This window comes from Telopea speciosissima, chromosome 10 (assembly GCF_018873765.1).
Source record: "Telopea speciosissima isolate NSW1024214 ecotype Mountain lineage chromosome 10, Tspe_v1, whole genome shotgun sequence".
Taxonomy (NCBI): Eukaryota; Viridiplantae; Streptophyta; class Magnoliopsida; order Proteales; family Proteaceae; genus Telopea; species Telopea speciosissima.
In genome coordinates this window covers 28,946,422-28,966,588 of record NC_057925.1, presented here as the reverse complement: position 1 = coordinate 28,966,588, position 20,167 = coordinate 28,946,422, and positions in this window count along the sequence as shown.

Sequence of the window (20,167 nt, the reverse complement as noted above, 5' to 3'; positions counted from 1 at the left end):
GGACATTCAATTCAATGTCGGAGAAAAAGTAGTCCTTCGAGTGTCTCCAATAAAAGGGTTGCTACATTTCAACAAGAAGGGTAAACTGAGCCCAAGGTTCATTGATCCATATGAAAATCTCAATAAAGTGGGACCCGTAGCATACCGACTAGAATTACCACCATCTTTGCTGGGCATTCACAATGTTTTCCATGTGTCGATGCTAAGAAAATACATCAACAACCCGACACATGTACTCTCAATTGAACCTGAACAGTTGGACGTGGGCATGACTTATGAAGAACAACTTACAGTGATATTGGACAGAAAAGAGCATAATCTTCGTAACCGCACGGTCTCCTTTGTACATGTTCGATGGGGAAACAGTCCCATAGAAGAGGCTTCGTGGGAACGTGAAGAAAAAATGAAAGAGAAGTATCCTCAACTCTTCGAGCTACAAGTTAAGTAAATTTCAGGGACAAAATTTTTGTAAGGTGGGAAGAAATGTTAAACTCTGCCCCTGACTGACTGGAATCTTGACTGAAGGACAGGAACCCTGACATGGCATCCAAGCACACTGTGGAGTATCACTCCAGTGATTGAATTTGATGAAGAAACCCTGAGGATGTCTTCCTCCATACCTGTCAGAAGATGGACTGTTGATCCTTATAGTTGCATGGTCCACAGCATAATGTACTGGTTGTACTCCAGGTATTCTCTCTCCTCTCCATAAATGTGGGACCCACCCCTGAGTGACATGTGGGTGCAAGGACCTGACCCTGGGTCAAACCCTTATGCAAGCCCACAGAGATACAGCCTTGTTGTATCTCTGGGTGATGCAGACATCACCTAGAGACATCGCCTAGAGTGGGAAAATGTAGTTTTTCCATGATTTGATCTGTGGGGACCACCCATATTGGACATGGACACCCTCCATAGGTTGAGGGGAGTCTGAGGGACCACCTCATACCCTTGGATCACTATGGACCCCACCTAAGTGCCCAAAATAGCAAATAATCAGGTTAAAAATGTATTTTCAAACGGGGCCTTAACAGCCAAACAGACCCTAGTTATGGGCTGGGCTATAAATAGGGGTACCTTAGCTCATTTAGAGCTCTTGGCACTACTGAAACCGTAGAGGGGAGGAGAAGAAAGAAAGGAGAGAAAAGAGGAGAAGAGGAAGGAAAGAGAAGGAGAAAGAGGAGGAGACCTCACCTTTCATTTGCATCCATTCCCTGCTTGATTTCAGGTATAAAACTGAACTCATACCACTGCTGTGATGCTGCTACTAATTCTCCTCCATAGATTTTTGTATTTTTGAAGTTATCCTGGCCATTGGCAGCCCAGAATAGCTAGGGGCTGCCATAAACCACCTTAGATCCACCATGCAAACCTGATGGATTGAAGATCTGGGTATTTTAACCATGATTTCATATCTGTTCTTCAGCCTAAGATCGAAACTTGGGCTGTGCCAGACTGTACTACCCTGTTACACTGTAAATAGGCAGTCTGGGGCCCAGATTGTGTGCCCTGGCTACATGAAACTTAACTCTAGGTTGTAGCAGCCTTAGATTGCTGATTTACACATGAATCGAGCCTTGTATGCAGCCAAATCCTTGATTTGCAACTGAGGATATGCTGGGTTACTATTCACTGGACTGTCTGGGCAGCTCCTGGCAGCCAAGTGGTGGACCCAGGTGGAAATCCACAAAGACCAGTGCAAAGTGTGCCCCTGGGGGTCCATGATGACCTAACATGCATAGGGAGAAGATCCATGCACTTTCCATGGCCTGCAACCTAGGAAGCTCAGCCTGTTCCAAGTTTTGCAATCTCTGAGCGATACGCTGGGCGATGCAGACATCACCCAGAGATATCACCCAATGAATGAGATTTTGCTAGAATGATGATCTGACTTAGGGATCTTCACCCATGGGCCATAAAAAAGTGTAGGGAGGTGCTAAATGACCAAATCACCCCTCCCCACATCTATCCACATGTAAGAATGCCTTGGGTACCCAAGTAGGCCCGCAGGACTTAGAAACCTTGTCTGTGAAGGTCCTGGAGCACTGCAAAGTTGGGGACTATACTGTGAAGCTTGAATAACTTAGGGACATGTACCAATATGATAAATGACCATTTTGTCCCTCGACCACAATCTCCGGATGATGGACCGGGACATAGGCCTAAGGCCTAGTGCAAGGCCTAGAGAATTTCAAGTGATGACCAACTATACACCGAGTCAACCCAGTGAGCCCAGATCAACCCTAGGACATCCAAAAACAATTCAGGATATTAAATGACATATTTCTAATTTATGTCTAGGGTTTGATCCCACGCTCGAGGCCTACAGCCAGACTACAGTTGGAATTTCTAGAACCAGAACCAGGTGAGTGAAATATTATCGTGTATGTATGTGTAACAGTATTATTATGCCGGCAATTAAATTCTTCAATTATATTGCTTGTTACTTAATTAAATTCAATTTCTCAATATTACACATTGTGTGACTGTTGATCAATTTTGCTTGAATATATCATGATGCTGTGAATGTTAGACTAGATGCCATAGTCAGCTTGGAAATGAGGCTAGTGGTAGCCCATAGTATGGGATACTGTTTACACCGCTCGACTTATACAATGCCATATAGACATGGGGCTAGAGTTTCATCACCTGTGCTATGCACCCTTGCCAACAGGGGTTAAGGTGTTGGATAACTATGAGGACTATCGTAGAACCTTGGGCATTTACATCGAAAAGCCTCAGCACAGCTAGGATGCACCAGGGCAATATGCCAAGAAGCCTCGGGCTACAAGCTTGGGAAGCACCGATAGGTGAATCATGGCTATATGCCACATAAAGTTTATCCACGAATTACATGTCGGGAAGCACTGAAAGGTGAAATTATTATTGAGTCGGTTACCTCACAAGTTCAATCTAGAGGGCCGGTCAGGCTGACCTGGGTAGGGAGATGCTGGAGCCGACTGGTTCTCTCCAATAACTCAATGGGTGTATTGCGGGAAAGTGTAACCAAGCCCACACCAGGGATACATATATTGGGGATTGTAGTAGCACTGACCTGACTTAGTTGTATTGTTAGGTGGCTAATTAAATAATCTGGACTTGCATATCATGTAGGATCATGTGGAATGTGGTTGCATATGCATGCATGATGATATGTTTTGCTCACGAGCTCAGTGGGGCTCACACTCTGTTATATATGCTTTTCTTCTAGATGATTCTACAAGTGGATGCCGATGTGGCATAGCGGCTTATTACGAGGAGGAGAGCCCTTGTGATTATGATGCTATTGGTGTGGATCCCGATGGAGGTCGTACCGATGATGCAAGCGTTCTCAGTGGTTTTTGATGAAGACCAGTGAGGGGCGCTTCTGATGCTTTTTGTCTTGGGGACTCCTTTTTGTTTTTTATAGGATTTTATCTCCGCTTTTGTTTCTGGTCTAGTCTTTTCTTTCCTGTTTGGGGTTGAGTTATCTCGCCTTATATATATGTGTACTTTTCTTTTGCTTATGTATATGTCAGTCTTACTTTTTCAGTTGTGGGTTATACTGGGGAATGTTTCAGAACATACATATGTATATATATATATATATCACCATCATTCCCGTATCGCTACGCTTTCTTTTCTTAAATTATAATTGTAGATAATCTGCAGCACTCTGATCTTACCTATGGTAATATTACGAATGTGGTACCGTGAATGTATTAACTGCTTCTAGATCCGTGGGGTTTGGCGGATTGCCGTTATGCAATTCGGTTCACCTACCTAATCCTCCCAGGGGGTGGTTTAGGGTGTGACACTTTTTGCTACTGAGACATTCACATTAGGTTCCAGTAGTGGCAATTCAGTTGCCTTAATAGAGAAAATCTTTGGTTGTGGACACAACAATGATGGCAACTTCGATGAGCGAGAAAGTGGTCCAGTTGACCTCAGAGGGGGTCTACTATCACTGATTTCGCAACTGAAATCATCTATTGGTGGAAAGTTCTCCTACTGGACAAGAAAAATGTGACAAGCAAATTGAATTTTGATAGTGAGGCTGTTGTTTCAGGTGATGATGTCATCTCCACTCCTTTAATGACAAAGGATCCGGTTACATTATATTATGTGACCCTTGAAGAAATTAGTGTCGGAAACAAGAGATTGCAGTACAAGAATTCATCGAAGGCTGTTGCTGATGAGGGAAACATTATCCTCGATTCTAGTACAACAATGACATTTATCAAAAATAAGTTCTACCTTAATCTTGAATCAAAAATGAAGAAATTGATTCATGGTGAAAGTTTTGTAGACCCTGAAGGGTTTTTTAGCTTGTGCTACGATCCTGGTACAGATGTCAATGTTTCAATCACTGCCCATTTTTCCGGTGCCAATGTGAAATTGAAACCCCATAATACTTTTTTTCGAAGATCTAAAGAAGCTGTATGCTTTACCATTGTCACTAACCCTAATGCTGATGGTGTGGGTGTCTTTGGAAACATAGCTCAAATGGATTTCTTGGTTGGCCATGATCTGGAAAAAAGGGATTGCTCCAACCATTAGTTTCATGTGTTGAATATTTCATGGATATTCATACCAAAATATTTCATATATGTGTGTCTTTTGAACTCTTTATTTATAATATTGACATTGTCAATATTTTCTACTTTTGTATCTTCCCTATCTATATTTACTTTTTTTACTAAAGGGTCAGCAAAGATATATTAAGAAAAAAGGAGAATACAAATGTTTAATGTCCAGGCATTCCCAAACGATTACAGAGAAACAAGGAAAGGGATAGCTGACCCACCTTCAGGATAGGCATCAGCGGGGGTAGGCTCAACCTTCAAAACTACATAGAACCACTATGAAAATCGGTAAGGAAGCCAAGAAGGATATCATCCATTAAAGCATTAATCATAGTGGTAGGAAAATCTGAAACTTGAGTTGAAGACTCACCCTTCTTCACCACAGATTTTGTTAGATAGTCTGTGTAATATCCTGATTTTAGACTAGGGGTAATTTGGTCTTTTTACCTAATACAAGATTGACGCAAGTTGAAGTGTAGGATCTTGGACTTGCTCATGTGTACACATGATGGTAAGTAGTGTGCCCTAGTGTAACACCCTTAATTTGTATTATTCCTTGCCTAAGTGTAGATTTAGGGTTTTATTTATAACATATATAATTTGATTTGAAAAATAATTCATATTTAGTAACCTAGCCTAGTGCTTAGACATTTAATTCAATTTGTTAGATGTCTAAGGTTCTATTCTTTAGAAGTGCAATTAAATATTTTATTTTTATAATTTTATAAGGTTTAAAAAGGGGCTTCCACGATTCTAGTTTGGGAGGTTTTTGAATATTGTAAGAATTTAGTTAGGGAAGTATTATGGATTTATAAGAAAAAGTGTGGTGGCAATCTCCAATTGGCTGAAAACTCAATCTTGGAGAAAGAAAGTCTTCATAAAATAAAATTCCAACAAAAAAAGAATTTAGCTAAAATTAAACTACTTAATCTAAAATTTTAATTTAAAAATCTTAAGTCAAGATTCCTTTTAAAATATTTTCATTGGAGGAAAACTAAAGAAATCTAGTTAGAGACTAAATAGAATTATTCTCATCTCCTTCACTTTTGTTAGGATTAAATTTCAATAACCAAATCCCAAACCCTATTCCCTTTATCATAAATTTGGGAGAAAGAGAGAGAAAAAGAGAGGAAAATTCATGGACAATAGAGAAGAAGAGAAGAAGCAGAAGAGAAGAAGATGAAGAAGGAACGAAGGAGAAGAAGGAGATTCGGACTGTACAGAATCAGTCACTTGATGTCTAATTTCGACCCTTTTTGGAGGCAAATTGAGAAACTCTTATTTCATGATAAAGCGTAGCCTCATCTCTAATCTTCGCAACCCAACTTGAATCACCTCAAACAAAGATTTGACCAAAGAGATATCACTGATTTACTGAATGTAGATCATTCTGTCAAAAATCTATGTTTTCCAAATGCCGAGTTTAAGCATTACCTTGAAGTTGATTTCATCATTACCTTACTAGTAGGACTCCATTAAAGTAATCCTGAACTAGGAAGAAGCAGATCAACATCATTGAAGTATTGATTTAAGGTCACCTATAGAAACCCTAGTCGCTTCACACAAGGTGAGTAGATCTTCAACCATTAAACTTTATATTTTTCTTACATATAAAATTTATTTTGTAACATTATTTTAAATTTTGAATTTAGTTTTAGATTGAGATTTATCATGTCAAAATCATATTTCATTCGTGCTTTTACTCAATTAAATTGTTCACACATGATTGCTTGCAAGGAATGATGATTTTCTTATCATTTAATTCACAAATGTGTGTAGAATTTTTAATAATGTCATGTTTATAGACTAATGAATCCAATGCTTATTTATTGATAGAATGATAAAGGTCTATGAATGATTCTTCATGATTATAACCTACTGCATGATGTTTTTGGATTTTGCATAAAAATCTGATTTTGTTTAGGGTTTACCTTTTAATTTTCATTGCTGTTATTGTTGGATAAGTGATTTCGAAGATTTTACCCAATCTTCCCTATTATTTTTCTTCATTTTATGCATTGATGTGTTAATGAAAGTTACAATTTTTAAACTTTATTTTTATTCTTTTTAATAGTATGTGTTAGGATGGAATTGGGGAGTCATGACCCTAAGTTCCGAACTTGGATGTATAGTTTTAAATTATAAGCAAATCCTTGATTGTTATTTGTTATTTAGCTTACCGACATTGGTGAATATATTGGGGTAAAGATAAGTTGACGAGTTTTTGAGCTACGAGCTTACCCTTATTGGAGCTATATGAACTACTGAAAAAAGAGAGATGATAAAAAAACTCTCTGGGAGGGCATTGCTGGTAAAACCTTCAGGGGCTTTGACTTGGTCTGCGGTAAGTTTGGTCACAAGTTTCTCCATTTCTTAATGTTAAGAGGGGACAGTGGTGTTATAGTTGATCATAACTGGAGTTCATACGCCATAATCATGAGGGCATTGACCAGTGTATGGTAACTAGTTCACACTAGTCCATTAGGGAGTGATGTGTTTGTTATTTTACGTTCTTTCGATATATCTTTTGTTGATTGCTATCATATATACTTTTCATTACGGTAGTAGTAATAGGCAAATATGATTATGATCATTTTTTTTTTTTTAATCTACATAGACATATTATTGTATGTCTTTACATTTTGTATTACTTGTGCATGTTTTCACACCTGTATAGTTATTTGTGGATTTACTTGCTAAGTTTTTCTCAAAGTTTATCCTCACCATTTTTCAGATGAACAACTTTATCAATGCAAACTTGGATGTGAGGATGTACTAGAGGAGAGGACAACTACTATTAGAAACTTTACACTTCCTTTAAATTTTAGAAGAACTCATAGTTTGTTTGAGTTTAATTTAAGTTTTGAAGATTGTAACCTTTATTTAAGAATTTAAGTTTAATTTGGAAGTTGTAATAGCTTAGTTTGACTACCCTACTTTAGTTGAAGTCTTAATCTATACATTTTAGACTTATGTTTGTGTTTTGGTTCTACTCCGGTTTATATCTCCTTGACATAAACGATCTTGTGGACCATTAATGTCCTTAAACCGCTAGGGTGATTTTGGGGGTGTTACAGATTATAATATCCCACATTTATTTAGTGATCTAGGTAAATTTAATTTCAAGGAAAAAAATTTGTTAAAGGGTGGAGAATTGTAATATCTTGATTTTGGACTATGGGTAATTTGGTCTTTTTACCTAATACAGGATTGTCACAATTTGAAGTGTAGGAACTTGGACTTGCTGGGGTGTACACATGATGGTAAGTAGTGTGCCCTAGTGTAACACCCTTAATTTGAATTATTCCTTATCTAAGTGTAGATTCAAGGTTTTATTTATAACATATATAATTTGATTTACAAAATAATTCATAGTTAGTAACCTAGCTTAGTGCTTAGACATTTAAATTAATTTGTTAGAGGTCCAAGGTTATATTATCTAGAGGTGCAATTAAATATTTTATTTTTATAATTTTATAGGGCTTAAAAAGGGGCTTCCACGATTCTAGCTTGGGAGGTCTTTGAATATTGTAAGAATTTAGTCAGGGAAGTATTATGGATTGATAAGGAAATGTGTGGTAGCAATCTCTCCAATTGGCTGAAAACTCAATCTTAGAGAAAGAAAGTCTTCATAAAATAAAATCCCAACAAAAAATTAATTTAGTTAACATTAAACTACTTAATCTAAAATTTTAATTTAAAAATCTTACATCAAGATTTCTTTTAAAATATTTTCATTGGAGGAAAAGTAAAGAGATCTAGTTAGAGACTAAATAGAATTTTTCTCATCTCCTTCTCTTTTGTTAAGGTTAAATTCCAATAATCAAATCCCAAATCCTATTCCCTTTATCATAAGTTTTAAAGAGAGAGAGAGAGAGAGAGAGAGAGAGAGAGGAAGAGAGGAAAATTCATGGACTATAGAGAGGAAGAGAAAAAGAAAGAAGGAACGAAAGAGAAGGAGATTTGGACTATATAGAACTAGCCACTTGTCGTCCAAGTTTTACCCTTTTTGAAGCCGAATTGAGAAATCTTATTTCACGATAAAATGTAGTCTCATCTCTTTTCTTCGCAACCTAACTTGAATCAGCCCAAACGGAGATCTGAGCAAAGAGATATTGCTGATTTACTGAAGGTAGGTCATTCTGTCAAAAATCTATGTTTCCCAAACCCGAGTTTAAGTATTACCTTGAAGTTGATTTCATCATTACCTTACTCATGAGAATCCATTAAAGTGATTCTGAACTAGGAAGAGGTAGATCAACATTATTGAAGCATTGATTTGATGTCATCTATAGAAACCTTAGTCGCTTCACACAAGGTGAGTAGATCTTCAACCATTATACTTGATATTTTTCTTACATATAAAATTTATTTTGAAATATTATTTTAAATCTGAAATTTAGTTTTAGATTGAGATTTATCATGTCAAAAACATATTTCATCCCTGTTTTTACTTAATTAAATTATTCACACATGATTGCTTGCAAGGAATGATGATTTCCTTATGATTTAATTCGCATATGTGTATGCAAAATTTTTATAATGTCATGTTTATAGACTATTGAATCAAATGCTTATTTGTTGTTAGTATGATGAAGGTCTATGAATGATTCTTCATGATTATAACCTAATGCATGATATTTTTGGATGATGCATAAAAATCTGATTTTGTTTAGGGTGTACCTTTTAATTTTCATTGATGTTATTGCTGGATAAGTGATTGCGAAGATTTTGCCCAATCTTTCCTATTATTGTTCTTCACTTTATGCATTGATATGTTGATGAAAGTTACTGTTTTCAAACTTTATTTTCATTCTTTTCAATAGTATGTGTTAGGGTGGAATTGGGGAGTCATGACCCTAAGTTCCAAACTTGGATGTTTAGCTTTAAACTTTAAGCAAACCCTTGATGGTTATTTTGTTGTTTATCTTACCGACATTGGTGAATATGTTGAGGTAAGGATAAGTTGGCAAGTTTTTGAGCTATGGGCTTACCCTTATTAGAGCTATATGGACTACTAGAAAGAGGAAAATGATAAAAAATTCTCCATGAGGGCATTGCAATCTGCAACAGGATACACTTCCCTATAGCAATGAGATATTTTCCAAAGAATGTGATCCAAGTATGGAAGAGGATATTTCATTATTGCCTAATAAACTAGATAATCGCTCTAGAATGCATAACACAGACAACAGCCACCGAATTACATTTGATGTAGAGCTTTGACACACCAAGCTCTTTAGCCCTTATAATGTTTAGGATTAATGCTTCAAATTCCACCACATAATTTGTCTTGACACCAAGGAAGAAGCTGAAGGATGACAAGGTGTACCCAAATTGTTTAGGAGAATATCAACTGCACCCGCTCTACCCGAGGTACCAAGGGAGCAGCCATCCACATTTAATTTCACCCAACTCAACAAAGGTTTACACAAAAAAAACCTCCCTGATTACCTGGGACTACCTCTGGATAATAGGAATCCTTAGACTACTGGCACAAGTAAAGTCAATAATATTTTTCAGCGGAGGGGAATCAGCTCTCTAATGATTCTTAGGACCACTTTGAAGGTGAAATGGACATCTTCAGTTTATCTTCAAATTGTTTGTAGTTCCTTTCTGTCCATATAGAGTATGGTATTAAAACTGCGCCCGACTTCTAGGCCTCCTCCAAACCCACCAACACGATTTCCTCTTCCACCAAAGAACCACCTCCTCATAAGAAGAGGGGAAAGTCCACTGCAAGCCAAATAAAACAAGGAACGGATTCAAAATGTGCCAGGAATAGTCAAACTCCAAAAATAGATGTGATAAAGATTTCGAAGCATTATCACATAAATCACATCGTTTGGTGAAATTGAACCCTAAACGAATTCATCATCTCATCAACCAAAATGTTTCCATAATTCAACCTCCCCAGAATAGTAGAGTGTCTAAGAAGAAAAAACTTACCCCAAATAATAGAAGGCCAAGGCACCTTAGTATTTCTCCTTCGAATCTCCTCCTAAGCAGACTGACCGAGAATTTTCCCCTGGGTTTCAGCTTCCATAAGTAAGAATCGTTCAAGGCCGAAGAGGGACTAGATTTTGTGCTAGCCATCCGAAAACTATCATTTTTGAATCTTGAAGATACCTAAGGGAATGCCTATGTCGAGTTCACAATAAAATTAGCCACCTTTGTTGAATTCTCATGAAATAAGCCCATTCTAGGCCTAACGCCTCTACAATAAACTCATTACACAGCCATCAATCCTTCCAAAAGTTTATCCAGGAGTTATTCCCAAGGACCCATCCTTTCATTTTTATGAACAAGATCCCAAAGCTTCTTAATGCCAGACTATATAGAAGAGGGCTTGTAAATCCTTTTTAGGGTGCCATCCATATTTACAAATCTGGCTATGAAAAAATGACTTACAGGGGAGTCATCATGTTTTATAGACCAAGCTTATTTATAAAGGAAGTACATCTTGACATCTCGAAGTTTTTAAATACCCGATCCTCCTTATGCCTTGGGGTGACACGTCACATCCCATTTAACAATAACTGCTTTCCTGACTTCCACATAACCAGACTAGATAAAATTCCAAATCCATTTTTCCAGCAAACCCACCAGGGAGGAGGGCCACCAATATACTATGAAGTCATGGACTAGAATGCGCCACATAATTTGAATTGACACCAAGGAAGAAGGTGAAGGATGATAGGGGTGAACCCAAATTGTTTCGGAGAATATCACCCGCACCCTCTCTACCTGAGTTACGAAGGAAGCAGCGATCCACATTTAGTTTCACCAAGCTTAACAAAGGTTTACATGAAAAAAACCTCCTTGATTACCTGGGACTGCCTCTCTATAATAGAAATCCTTAAACTATGGGCACAAGTGAAGTCAATAATATTTCTCACCAGAGGGGAGTCAGCTCTCTAATGCTTCTTAGGACTACTTTGAAGGTGAAATGAACATCTTTAAGTTTACCTTCAAATTGCCTGCCGTTCCTTTCAGTCCATATAGAGTATGGTATTAAAACCACACTTGGCTTCCAGGGCTCCTCCAAACCCACCAACACGATTTCCTCATCCACCAAATAATCAGCTCCTCATAAGAAGAGGGGGAAGTCCACTGCAAACAAAAAAAAGGAACGAATTCAAAATATGCTGAGAATAGTCACACTCCAGAAATAAATGTGAGAAAGATTCCGAAGCATTATAGCATAAATCACATTTAGAAGGAAATTGAACCCCAAACAAATTGACCATCTCATCAACCAAAATTTTTCCATAAATCAACCTCCACGTATAGTAGAGTTTCTAGGAAGAAAAACCTTACCCCAAATAATAGAAAGCCAAGGCACCTTAGGATTTCTCCTTCGAACCTTCTCCCAAGCAGACTGAACCGAGAATTATCCCCTAGGGTTCAGCTTCAAAAAGTAAGAACCGTCCAAGGCCGAAGTGGGAATAGATTTTGAACTAGCCATCCAAAAACTATGAGATGAGATTTGTTTCACTATCAATGGAAAATAGATTACAGTCGCTTGTCCTTATACCCCTCTCAGATTATAGAGAAACCATCTTGCTACATATATATAATTAATATATCGGTACCTATTATTGAAATACCCATGTATCCCTAAAAAATTTCCTTGTGACCCAGAACTCCCATGGGTTTACCCGTTCATAGAGGCCCCAGTAATGAATCCCCTACAACCTCTTAATGGACTTTTGGAATCAGCCTACAAATGCAAGCAAGGAAATACAAGACATTGTTCCCAAACAATCTTTAGGCAATTTGAGTTTACTCACCTGTACAAACCCAATCCAAGCTTTTTCTCCCTTGGATTTTCTTTTATTCCCTATCAAGAGAAGTACTAATACTCCCTTAATGATAATGGTCTTTGTTTTGCCACTTCCTATTTTGGAGAAGGAAAATCAGGGGAGTATACAAGGCTATGCATTGTACAGTTTGATTTTGGTAATCATGGTTATATTGTGATGATGATCATACACAAAGAAATCACCAGCCATCCAAAATTTTATTTGGACAGGTGATTTGGATTCAACTAAGAAAATCTCTATCAAATGGGAAGATTTTGCAAACTCAAGCAGGAAGGTGGTTTGGGCATTAGAAGGCTTCGTGATGTTAATAAAGCACTTCTTTGTAAGTTAACTTGGAATATTATCCATGGAAATTCGATAATGAGTCAATTTTTCCATGCTAGATTTCTATCCAAATCTGGTTCTTTAAGAAGAAGATCTTCTTCGATCTGGCCTGGTGTCAGGAAAGTCTGGAGCTTTCCCCTGGGACCCTTGTGAGTGTTTGTGATTCTGCAAAAGTTCTTTCCTTCTCTTTGCTTTCTTTAACTTAGAGAAAGTAAAGTCTCTCTGTAGTTTTCCTCCACCCTCAGACTTTTCATCTTCATCGAATTTTTTAACTATCTTATTCTGACTTTTGCTTCCAAATGCCATGAAAAGTCTCATATTCTTCATTATCTAAGTTTTTACATTCTTATAAGGTATTGCTCCTTTTTGAAATTAAACTTCTTTTTTTGTAGTTGTCTTTTCTAGGAACATCCTTCTCTTTACCTTTCTTGGTTTTATTTCCATAAAATTCTTCATCTGAATCATCTGTCTTGCCTTTCTCCTGGCACTTCGATGCAAAATGACCAATACTTCTACAGTTGAAGCATTTTAAAGGAAGTTTTCCCTTATATTTTCTTCTTCTCTTCTTGAACTTCCTTGCAAGATAAGCTATCAACTCATCATTAGAATCCTTTGAGTCACTTTCTTGCTTAATCTTCAGTTTCTTCATAGCCTTGAATGAAGCTTCATTCTCTGTAGGTTGTACCTTCACCATCCTCATCTCATATGTTGTTAGTGTGTCGTGCAATTCATCTAAACTCACGAAATTCAGATCTTTTGATTCTTCTGTTGCAACACTTTGGGATTGTAGAGATCTGGTAAAGACCTTAAAATTTTCTTCACCACCACTAAGTCCTTGACATGCTCACCTAGCCCTTTGATAGAGTTAATAATTCCATTAACTCTGTTCCTATAAGTTTCAACGGTCTCTTCTTCTGACAATTTTAGGATTTTAAATTTATTTCTGAAATGCTGGAGCTTGGTCTCTTTAATCTTATCATCCTCCTCATGGATGCCTTTCAATTTGTGGCAAACCTATTTAGCTCTCTCATATCCTGACACTTTTGCCAATTCCTGGTCTATCAGTGCACTCAACAGTGCACTTATAGCCTTATTCTCCTGTTCATACTTTTTTAACTCTGCCACATCTATAATCTCCTTTGCAAGAATGATGTAACCTGCCTGCACAATCTTCCACACATGATATTCTTATGATTTCAAGTACCCCTCCATCCGAAATTTTTAAAAAGCTATAATTGGAGCCATCAAAAAACGTAATCTTCCCATGCAGGATTTGTCTCTCACTAGTAGTTGCCATCCTTGTTAATTCTCAGTGTCTTACCCACAACTTAAGTTATCTCCTTGGGAATGTGGCTCTGATATCACTTGATGATCCAAGGTTGACACTGGGAAGGGGGTGAGTCAGTGTCTACACAAATTCTTCAAATTCAAACAATAATTTCCAACACTACCTGCACTCAAAGAGATGTGTTCGAGCAAACCCAATTTTACTAACCAATGACAACACAAGCACGTCCACCTCAGAATCATTGTGTGGCCAGGTCTACTAGACAGTGCACCCCACTCTGCAGAAACACACTCCAATATATGCAATGGAAAGCAAAGTAGAAATAAGACACCAAATTTACGTGGTTCGGCCAAATTACCTACGTCTACGGAGCAATACCCTTCACAGGGTTTCGTATATTGCTCATTACGCTACTCAATATTTTTTACTATAATAATAGCCTAGGAACTCCAATCCATGCTTCAATCTGAGCTGCAACTCATAAGAGGGCAGCAACCCTAAACAATGAAGCCCCAACTTGATTTGAAATATGTTAGCATATGAGCATTCCATTAATCACAGAGGTTTAGGGATTACCTGAACCAAATGGAATCGTAGCGGAAGGGACGATTGAAGGCGGTTTGCAGTTACGAGCACAACGCGATCTCTACAAGCTTCTCCTCAGAGAACTCCACACCCCAAAACCCTAGGCAACGATGGAAACCCTAGGAAACGCAAAACTTGAAAGAGAGGGAGAGAGTTTCTAATTGTGTTCTACTCTTAGGGTTTGAGCCAAATAACATATTTATAGGCTAAACCCCTGGGGCTCCCCCACTAATTTGATTCCCTCTAGGAATCTAATCTAAGGGATAAGAAGGGGGGAAGGAATCGATCACTTAAGTGATCGTTCCTCCCTCTCTAGTCTTGGGCCTGCGATCAACCCCCACATGTGGGCGATCAAGTTGGGCCCAAAGCCCATTAACGTTTTACAAAATACAATATACAATTGTAAAATCAAATTACAAGCCCTTTCCCCAATACATGAACGGATCTGGGTTTTTCATTTCAAATATGCAACCTTAGATCACAAACCAGAACTTGTAGAATAAGGAATACCTCTATCTTGCGCATTCCAGGGATCAATCTGCAGAGGGGGATCTTAGATAGTCAAATCATGAAGCTCAATATTCTTTGCAACTTCACAAACAAGCCATCAATGGTTTTTCGTTCATATCACGTTCACCCTATGTTTTCTGCATCTTAAATTGCTACCAATGGATTCCTCTCGACAAAACATGCAATTTTAAAAAAACTTGCATACAGAGGCCTTGAAACGAATGAGATATTATCAGTCAAAATTAGGAACTCAAAACCCTGATTTTGACAGGCATATCCATAAATATATCAAACTCTCATGATAGGGCTCCATTAACGAGGCACGGTGTGACAAGCCATGCATCACGTCTTCATGACTTTGGTGTATTAGTGTCATACCTTAGCCTTTGTGCACTAGCAAGTAACATCTCACCAAACAACATCTTAGAATTTGAATTTCAAAATTTAAATCTCAATTCTATCTTAGCCATTCCAGTAGAATCCAAAAACCTGAATCGTCGAAATGGTTCACTTAACTGAATCGTCGAAATGGTTCACTTAAGTGAACCATTTATGCATGTGCTATATAACACGATCAAGTGTAGTGCATTCTATTGTAGTCCTTGCTCCCATCCATTAAAATGCCATAAAATATAATTTTATCATAAAGCACTCATTTTATACCCAAATTGCCCAAAAAAATTTGGAAAAAGACCTTTGTAACCACAAAACGTTATTACATAATATTTTTCAGCAAAAAACAACAGAATATTCACTAAGGACCAACTTATCAAAAGGTTCTCTCATTTTGATTCTTTTTCGCCTACTTCCACGGAAATCGTTGTAACTGCTTTGTCCGAATTTGTAATGATATAATTCAAATTGCGTTGGAACCACAACTTGCTGAACTTCATTTCTTGTGAATAGTTATTCACCCAGTTCTGCCATTAAGACTTCCAAAAATAGCTTCAAAGTGGACCTCACTATGGGATCCTATGAAATCACAACTTTTGATGTACTCACCTGCTGCTATGGCCCTTTACCAAACACTGATTAAGGACCCACTATACTGTCAAAAGGTAGCCTCCATGCTCAGATACCACTGTAACCCTGTTAAATCACCAAACTGCCCATGACATTATGTAGAAGCTCGTTTGATAATTCCAATTATGCCAAATCACCAATACCTACTGCCACAGCACATATATGATCAAATATGTTTTCAAAAATGAAAACAACACTCCACACACTCCAGTGGACCAACAATCTCTCACTGTTTCAGGGAAGGAAACTCGGTGACAGATTTCTTGGCAAGGTCAGCAACTAAAGGGGGCGAGTCTACTCCTTTCTTCTTGAAGTTTCCTTCCTCTATTAGGAATATCCTATTTGATGACTTTGTGGGTCAGCCGAGGTATTGATTTTCCCACTAGTTTGTCTAGGGTTTTATCTTCTGTGGGGGTAGTATTCTACCTTTTCTCTTTTTTTAGTATGTGGATATTACCAGTATTCCTTGTTTTCTTGTATTCGTCTGGGTTCGCCAAGACGTTAAACACTTGTAATTTTTCTTCTTTTTAATATGATCTCCCTGACCTTTAGCCAAAAAACATTACAGGGGAACTTCAGTACTTTTTTTTGGGGGTTTTTGTAAATTCTGTTCTTACCATGATATTTTGGGATTGCCCCTAGAGTTCAGAGCTTCTCCAAAGATTTAGGACATCAAGGGACTGGAGGGACTCCCCGTGAGATAGGAGAGAACAGAGCTCAAGGCTCAATGGAAATTGGTGTATTAAACAAAGAATGAGACCTCTCTATTTATAAGAAGGAGAAGGAGGACCCTAAGGTCTTTACTCACATTTCAAATTTCAGCCAGACATAGTTTTCCAAGTGGTAAAATAAAGCTTTCAAGATATAGGACCATGAGAAAATGCAGAATAGGGACTGGAGTATGGTAATTGTGCATGGACATACATGAGATATTTGATTTAGTATGAGCAGGAAAATTTGAATAGTAACTAATCCAGACAATTCCATCTCTATTCAATGGTCACATCATCTACCCATGTGGCATATAATATGGGTGGGCCTTTTTGAGAACCTAGCCATGTGAAAGAGTTCCTCTCATATATATAAAAAAGGCCGGAGGTTGGGGAGGCTGTTAGCTTTCTTGGAGAAAAGGGACGTCCATTTAACATTAGCTATTACGAAGAACAAAAGGGACTACTATTTACCATTAGAAGAATTGATAGTGCATTGATAGAGACCGGAAACAACTCAACAGCTTGGTTTGCTGAAACATAATTCAGACAAACAGAATATGATGAATATGGCACCCACTCAGGAAATAGATGTTAAAAAAATGGGATAAAGTTCTCTGCACCGGGGGCGCAGCTGCACCCAGACACATGGAAGTGAGTAAAATGACCGGCCCATCAGTGTGAATGCCCAAAATCTTGCCCTTGTCCCACCCCATGTGTCTGGGTACAGCCTGCGCCAAGATGTGCGCCTGGATTGAGAACGTGCGCATTAAAAAGATATTTCTTCTTCATTTTTCTTAATGAAAACTTTTAATTTTTGCTTTCTCGAGTTGATTTCCCCCCCTTTCCCCCCCCCCCCCCCTTTTAGTAACATTCTTTGAGCTAATAAAAATTATGACGCTAAGATTGATGAAAATTGTAATCCTTTGTGGTAGGGCTCCAAGTTTGGCCCTGCCGGCCCGAATCTGTCCTGGCCTGCCTTAAGCCCGAATAGGGACAGGGCCTGGGGTAAAGATTTTTGGCCCTGAGGGCGGGTTAGGGCCAGAAATTCCTGGCCCTAAGTCAAGTCGGGCCGGGTTAGGGTTAGGATTTCAGGCTCAACCCGATCCTGATTTTGACTCTGATCTTGGCCTTGATTTTGACCCTGATTTTGGCCCTAATTATATATAATGATAATTTGATATTATATGATATAGGAAATTATTAATGTAACAATTAACAACTAACAAGGGTCTGTTATTTATCATATAATAGGGAAATTATGATACATGTGATCAAGGAATATAATTATTTAAAATGGGGCCTAACCACTGTACCAAGGAAAAATAAACATAATAAAATAACCATATTAATGTGAATCCGCCGTCTCTTTAGTGTGTTGGTATTTAAACATTCAACTATTTTAATTTGCTTATTGCAGTAGGGCCAGGGTCAGGGCTAGGGTCAGGGCCAATCAAGGCAGGCTTAGGCTGGGCTTGGCCCGTTAAGGTCAGGGTCAAAGTTTATAGGCCCTGAGTTAGGGTCAGGGCGGGCCTAGGCCCAGCTATGGGGACTCAGGGTTGGGCTAGGGTTTTAAAAAGCCTGACCCAAACCAACCTTGTTGTAACCCTACTTTGTGGTATATCGTGTTGAAATATTCAAAATTTTAAATACCTAAATTGCCGCATGGTAGTCCGAATGGGACCAAAATTTTGTACACAAGAACACCCTAAGGTTTGTACGCACATATCAAATTTCAGGATCCAGATCTTCTACGATCTGGGCTGCCCCAATGGCCGTTCTGCGTAGACACAAGGCGGGGCGCAATGACCGCCTAACCCCCACTCAGGCAGGGGTAAGGCGATCATTGAGCACCGCCTTATGTCTGCACAATACGGCCGTTGGGGCAACCCACCTCGTAGAGGATCCGGATTGCAAATTTCAGCAAGACATAGTTTGCCAAGTGGTGAAATAAAGCTTTGTAGAAATACGAACATGAGAGAATTAACAATAGTGGCTGGGAATAAGGAATGTGTGCATGGACATACATGGGGTATTTGATTGAGAATGAGTATGGAAATTTGAAAAGTTGGTAATCCAAACCATGCCATCTCTACTCAATGGTCACATCATCTATCCATGTGGGCATATAATTAATTAATGTGGGTGGCCAATATTGAGAACCGCACCATGTAAATAAAGAGTTCCTCTCATACGTATAAAAGGGATAGACTTCCATTTACCATTAAGCTATTATGAAGAACAAAATTAAGGGACGTCCACATTCCATTACAAGAGTTGGTAAAGCATTGAAACCGACTTGGAACAACTCAACAACTTGGCTTGTGCGAACAGAATTCAGAACTTAAAATTAATAGGGGTAACGCATTGAGACAAATAGAAGAATATGATGAACAAAAAGGGACTTCCATTTACCATTAGAAGAATGGGTAGTAATGCATTGATAGAGACTGGAAACAACTCAACAACTTGGTTTTTTGTATCGTCTTCTACCCTCTTATCTATCTCTATTATCATGCTTATCAGAACAATGATTAGGGACCTAATCACCAGCTCGGATGCCATTGTAACCCTTTCAAATGACCTGACTACCCTTGACACTATGTAGAAGCGTGTTTGACAATTCTAGCTCTGTCAAATCACCAGTACCTACTACCAGAACACCGATATGATCAAATACGTTTTCTAAAATGACAACAACACTCCACACACTCCAGTGGACCAACAATCTTTCACTGTTTTAGGGAAGAAAACTCAGTGGCAGATGTCTTGGCAAGGTCAGCAACTAAAGGGAGCAAGTCTACTCTTTTTTTCTAGAAGTTTCTTTCCTCTATTAGGAATATCCTATTTGATCACTTTGTGGGTCGGCCGAGGTATCGATTTTCCCACTAGTTCGTCTAGGGTTTTATCTTCTTTGAGGGTAGTATTCTACCTTTTCTCTTTTTGTAGTAGGTGGATATCTCCCCCATTCCTTATTTTTTATGTTGTATTCATTTGGGTATGCCCAGATGTTAAACGCTTGTAATTTTTCTTCTTTTTAATATAATCTTGCTGACCTTTAGCAAAAAAATATTATAGGGGAACTTCAGTACTTTTATTTTGGGGTTTTTAGGTTATTCTGTTCTTACCGTGATATTTTGGGATTCCCCCTAGGGTTCAGAGCTTCTCCAAAGGTTTAGGATATCAAGGGACTGGAGGTAGTCCCCGTGAGACAGAACAGAGAACATAGCTTAATTAAGAGGCTCAATGGGAATTGGTCTATTAAATAAGGAGTGAGACCTCTCTATTTATGGGAAGGAGACGGAGGACCCTAAGGTCTCTACTCACATGTCAAAA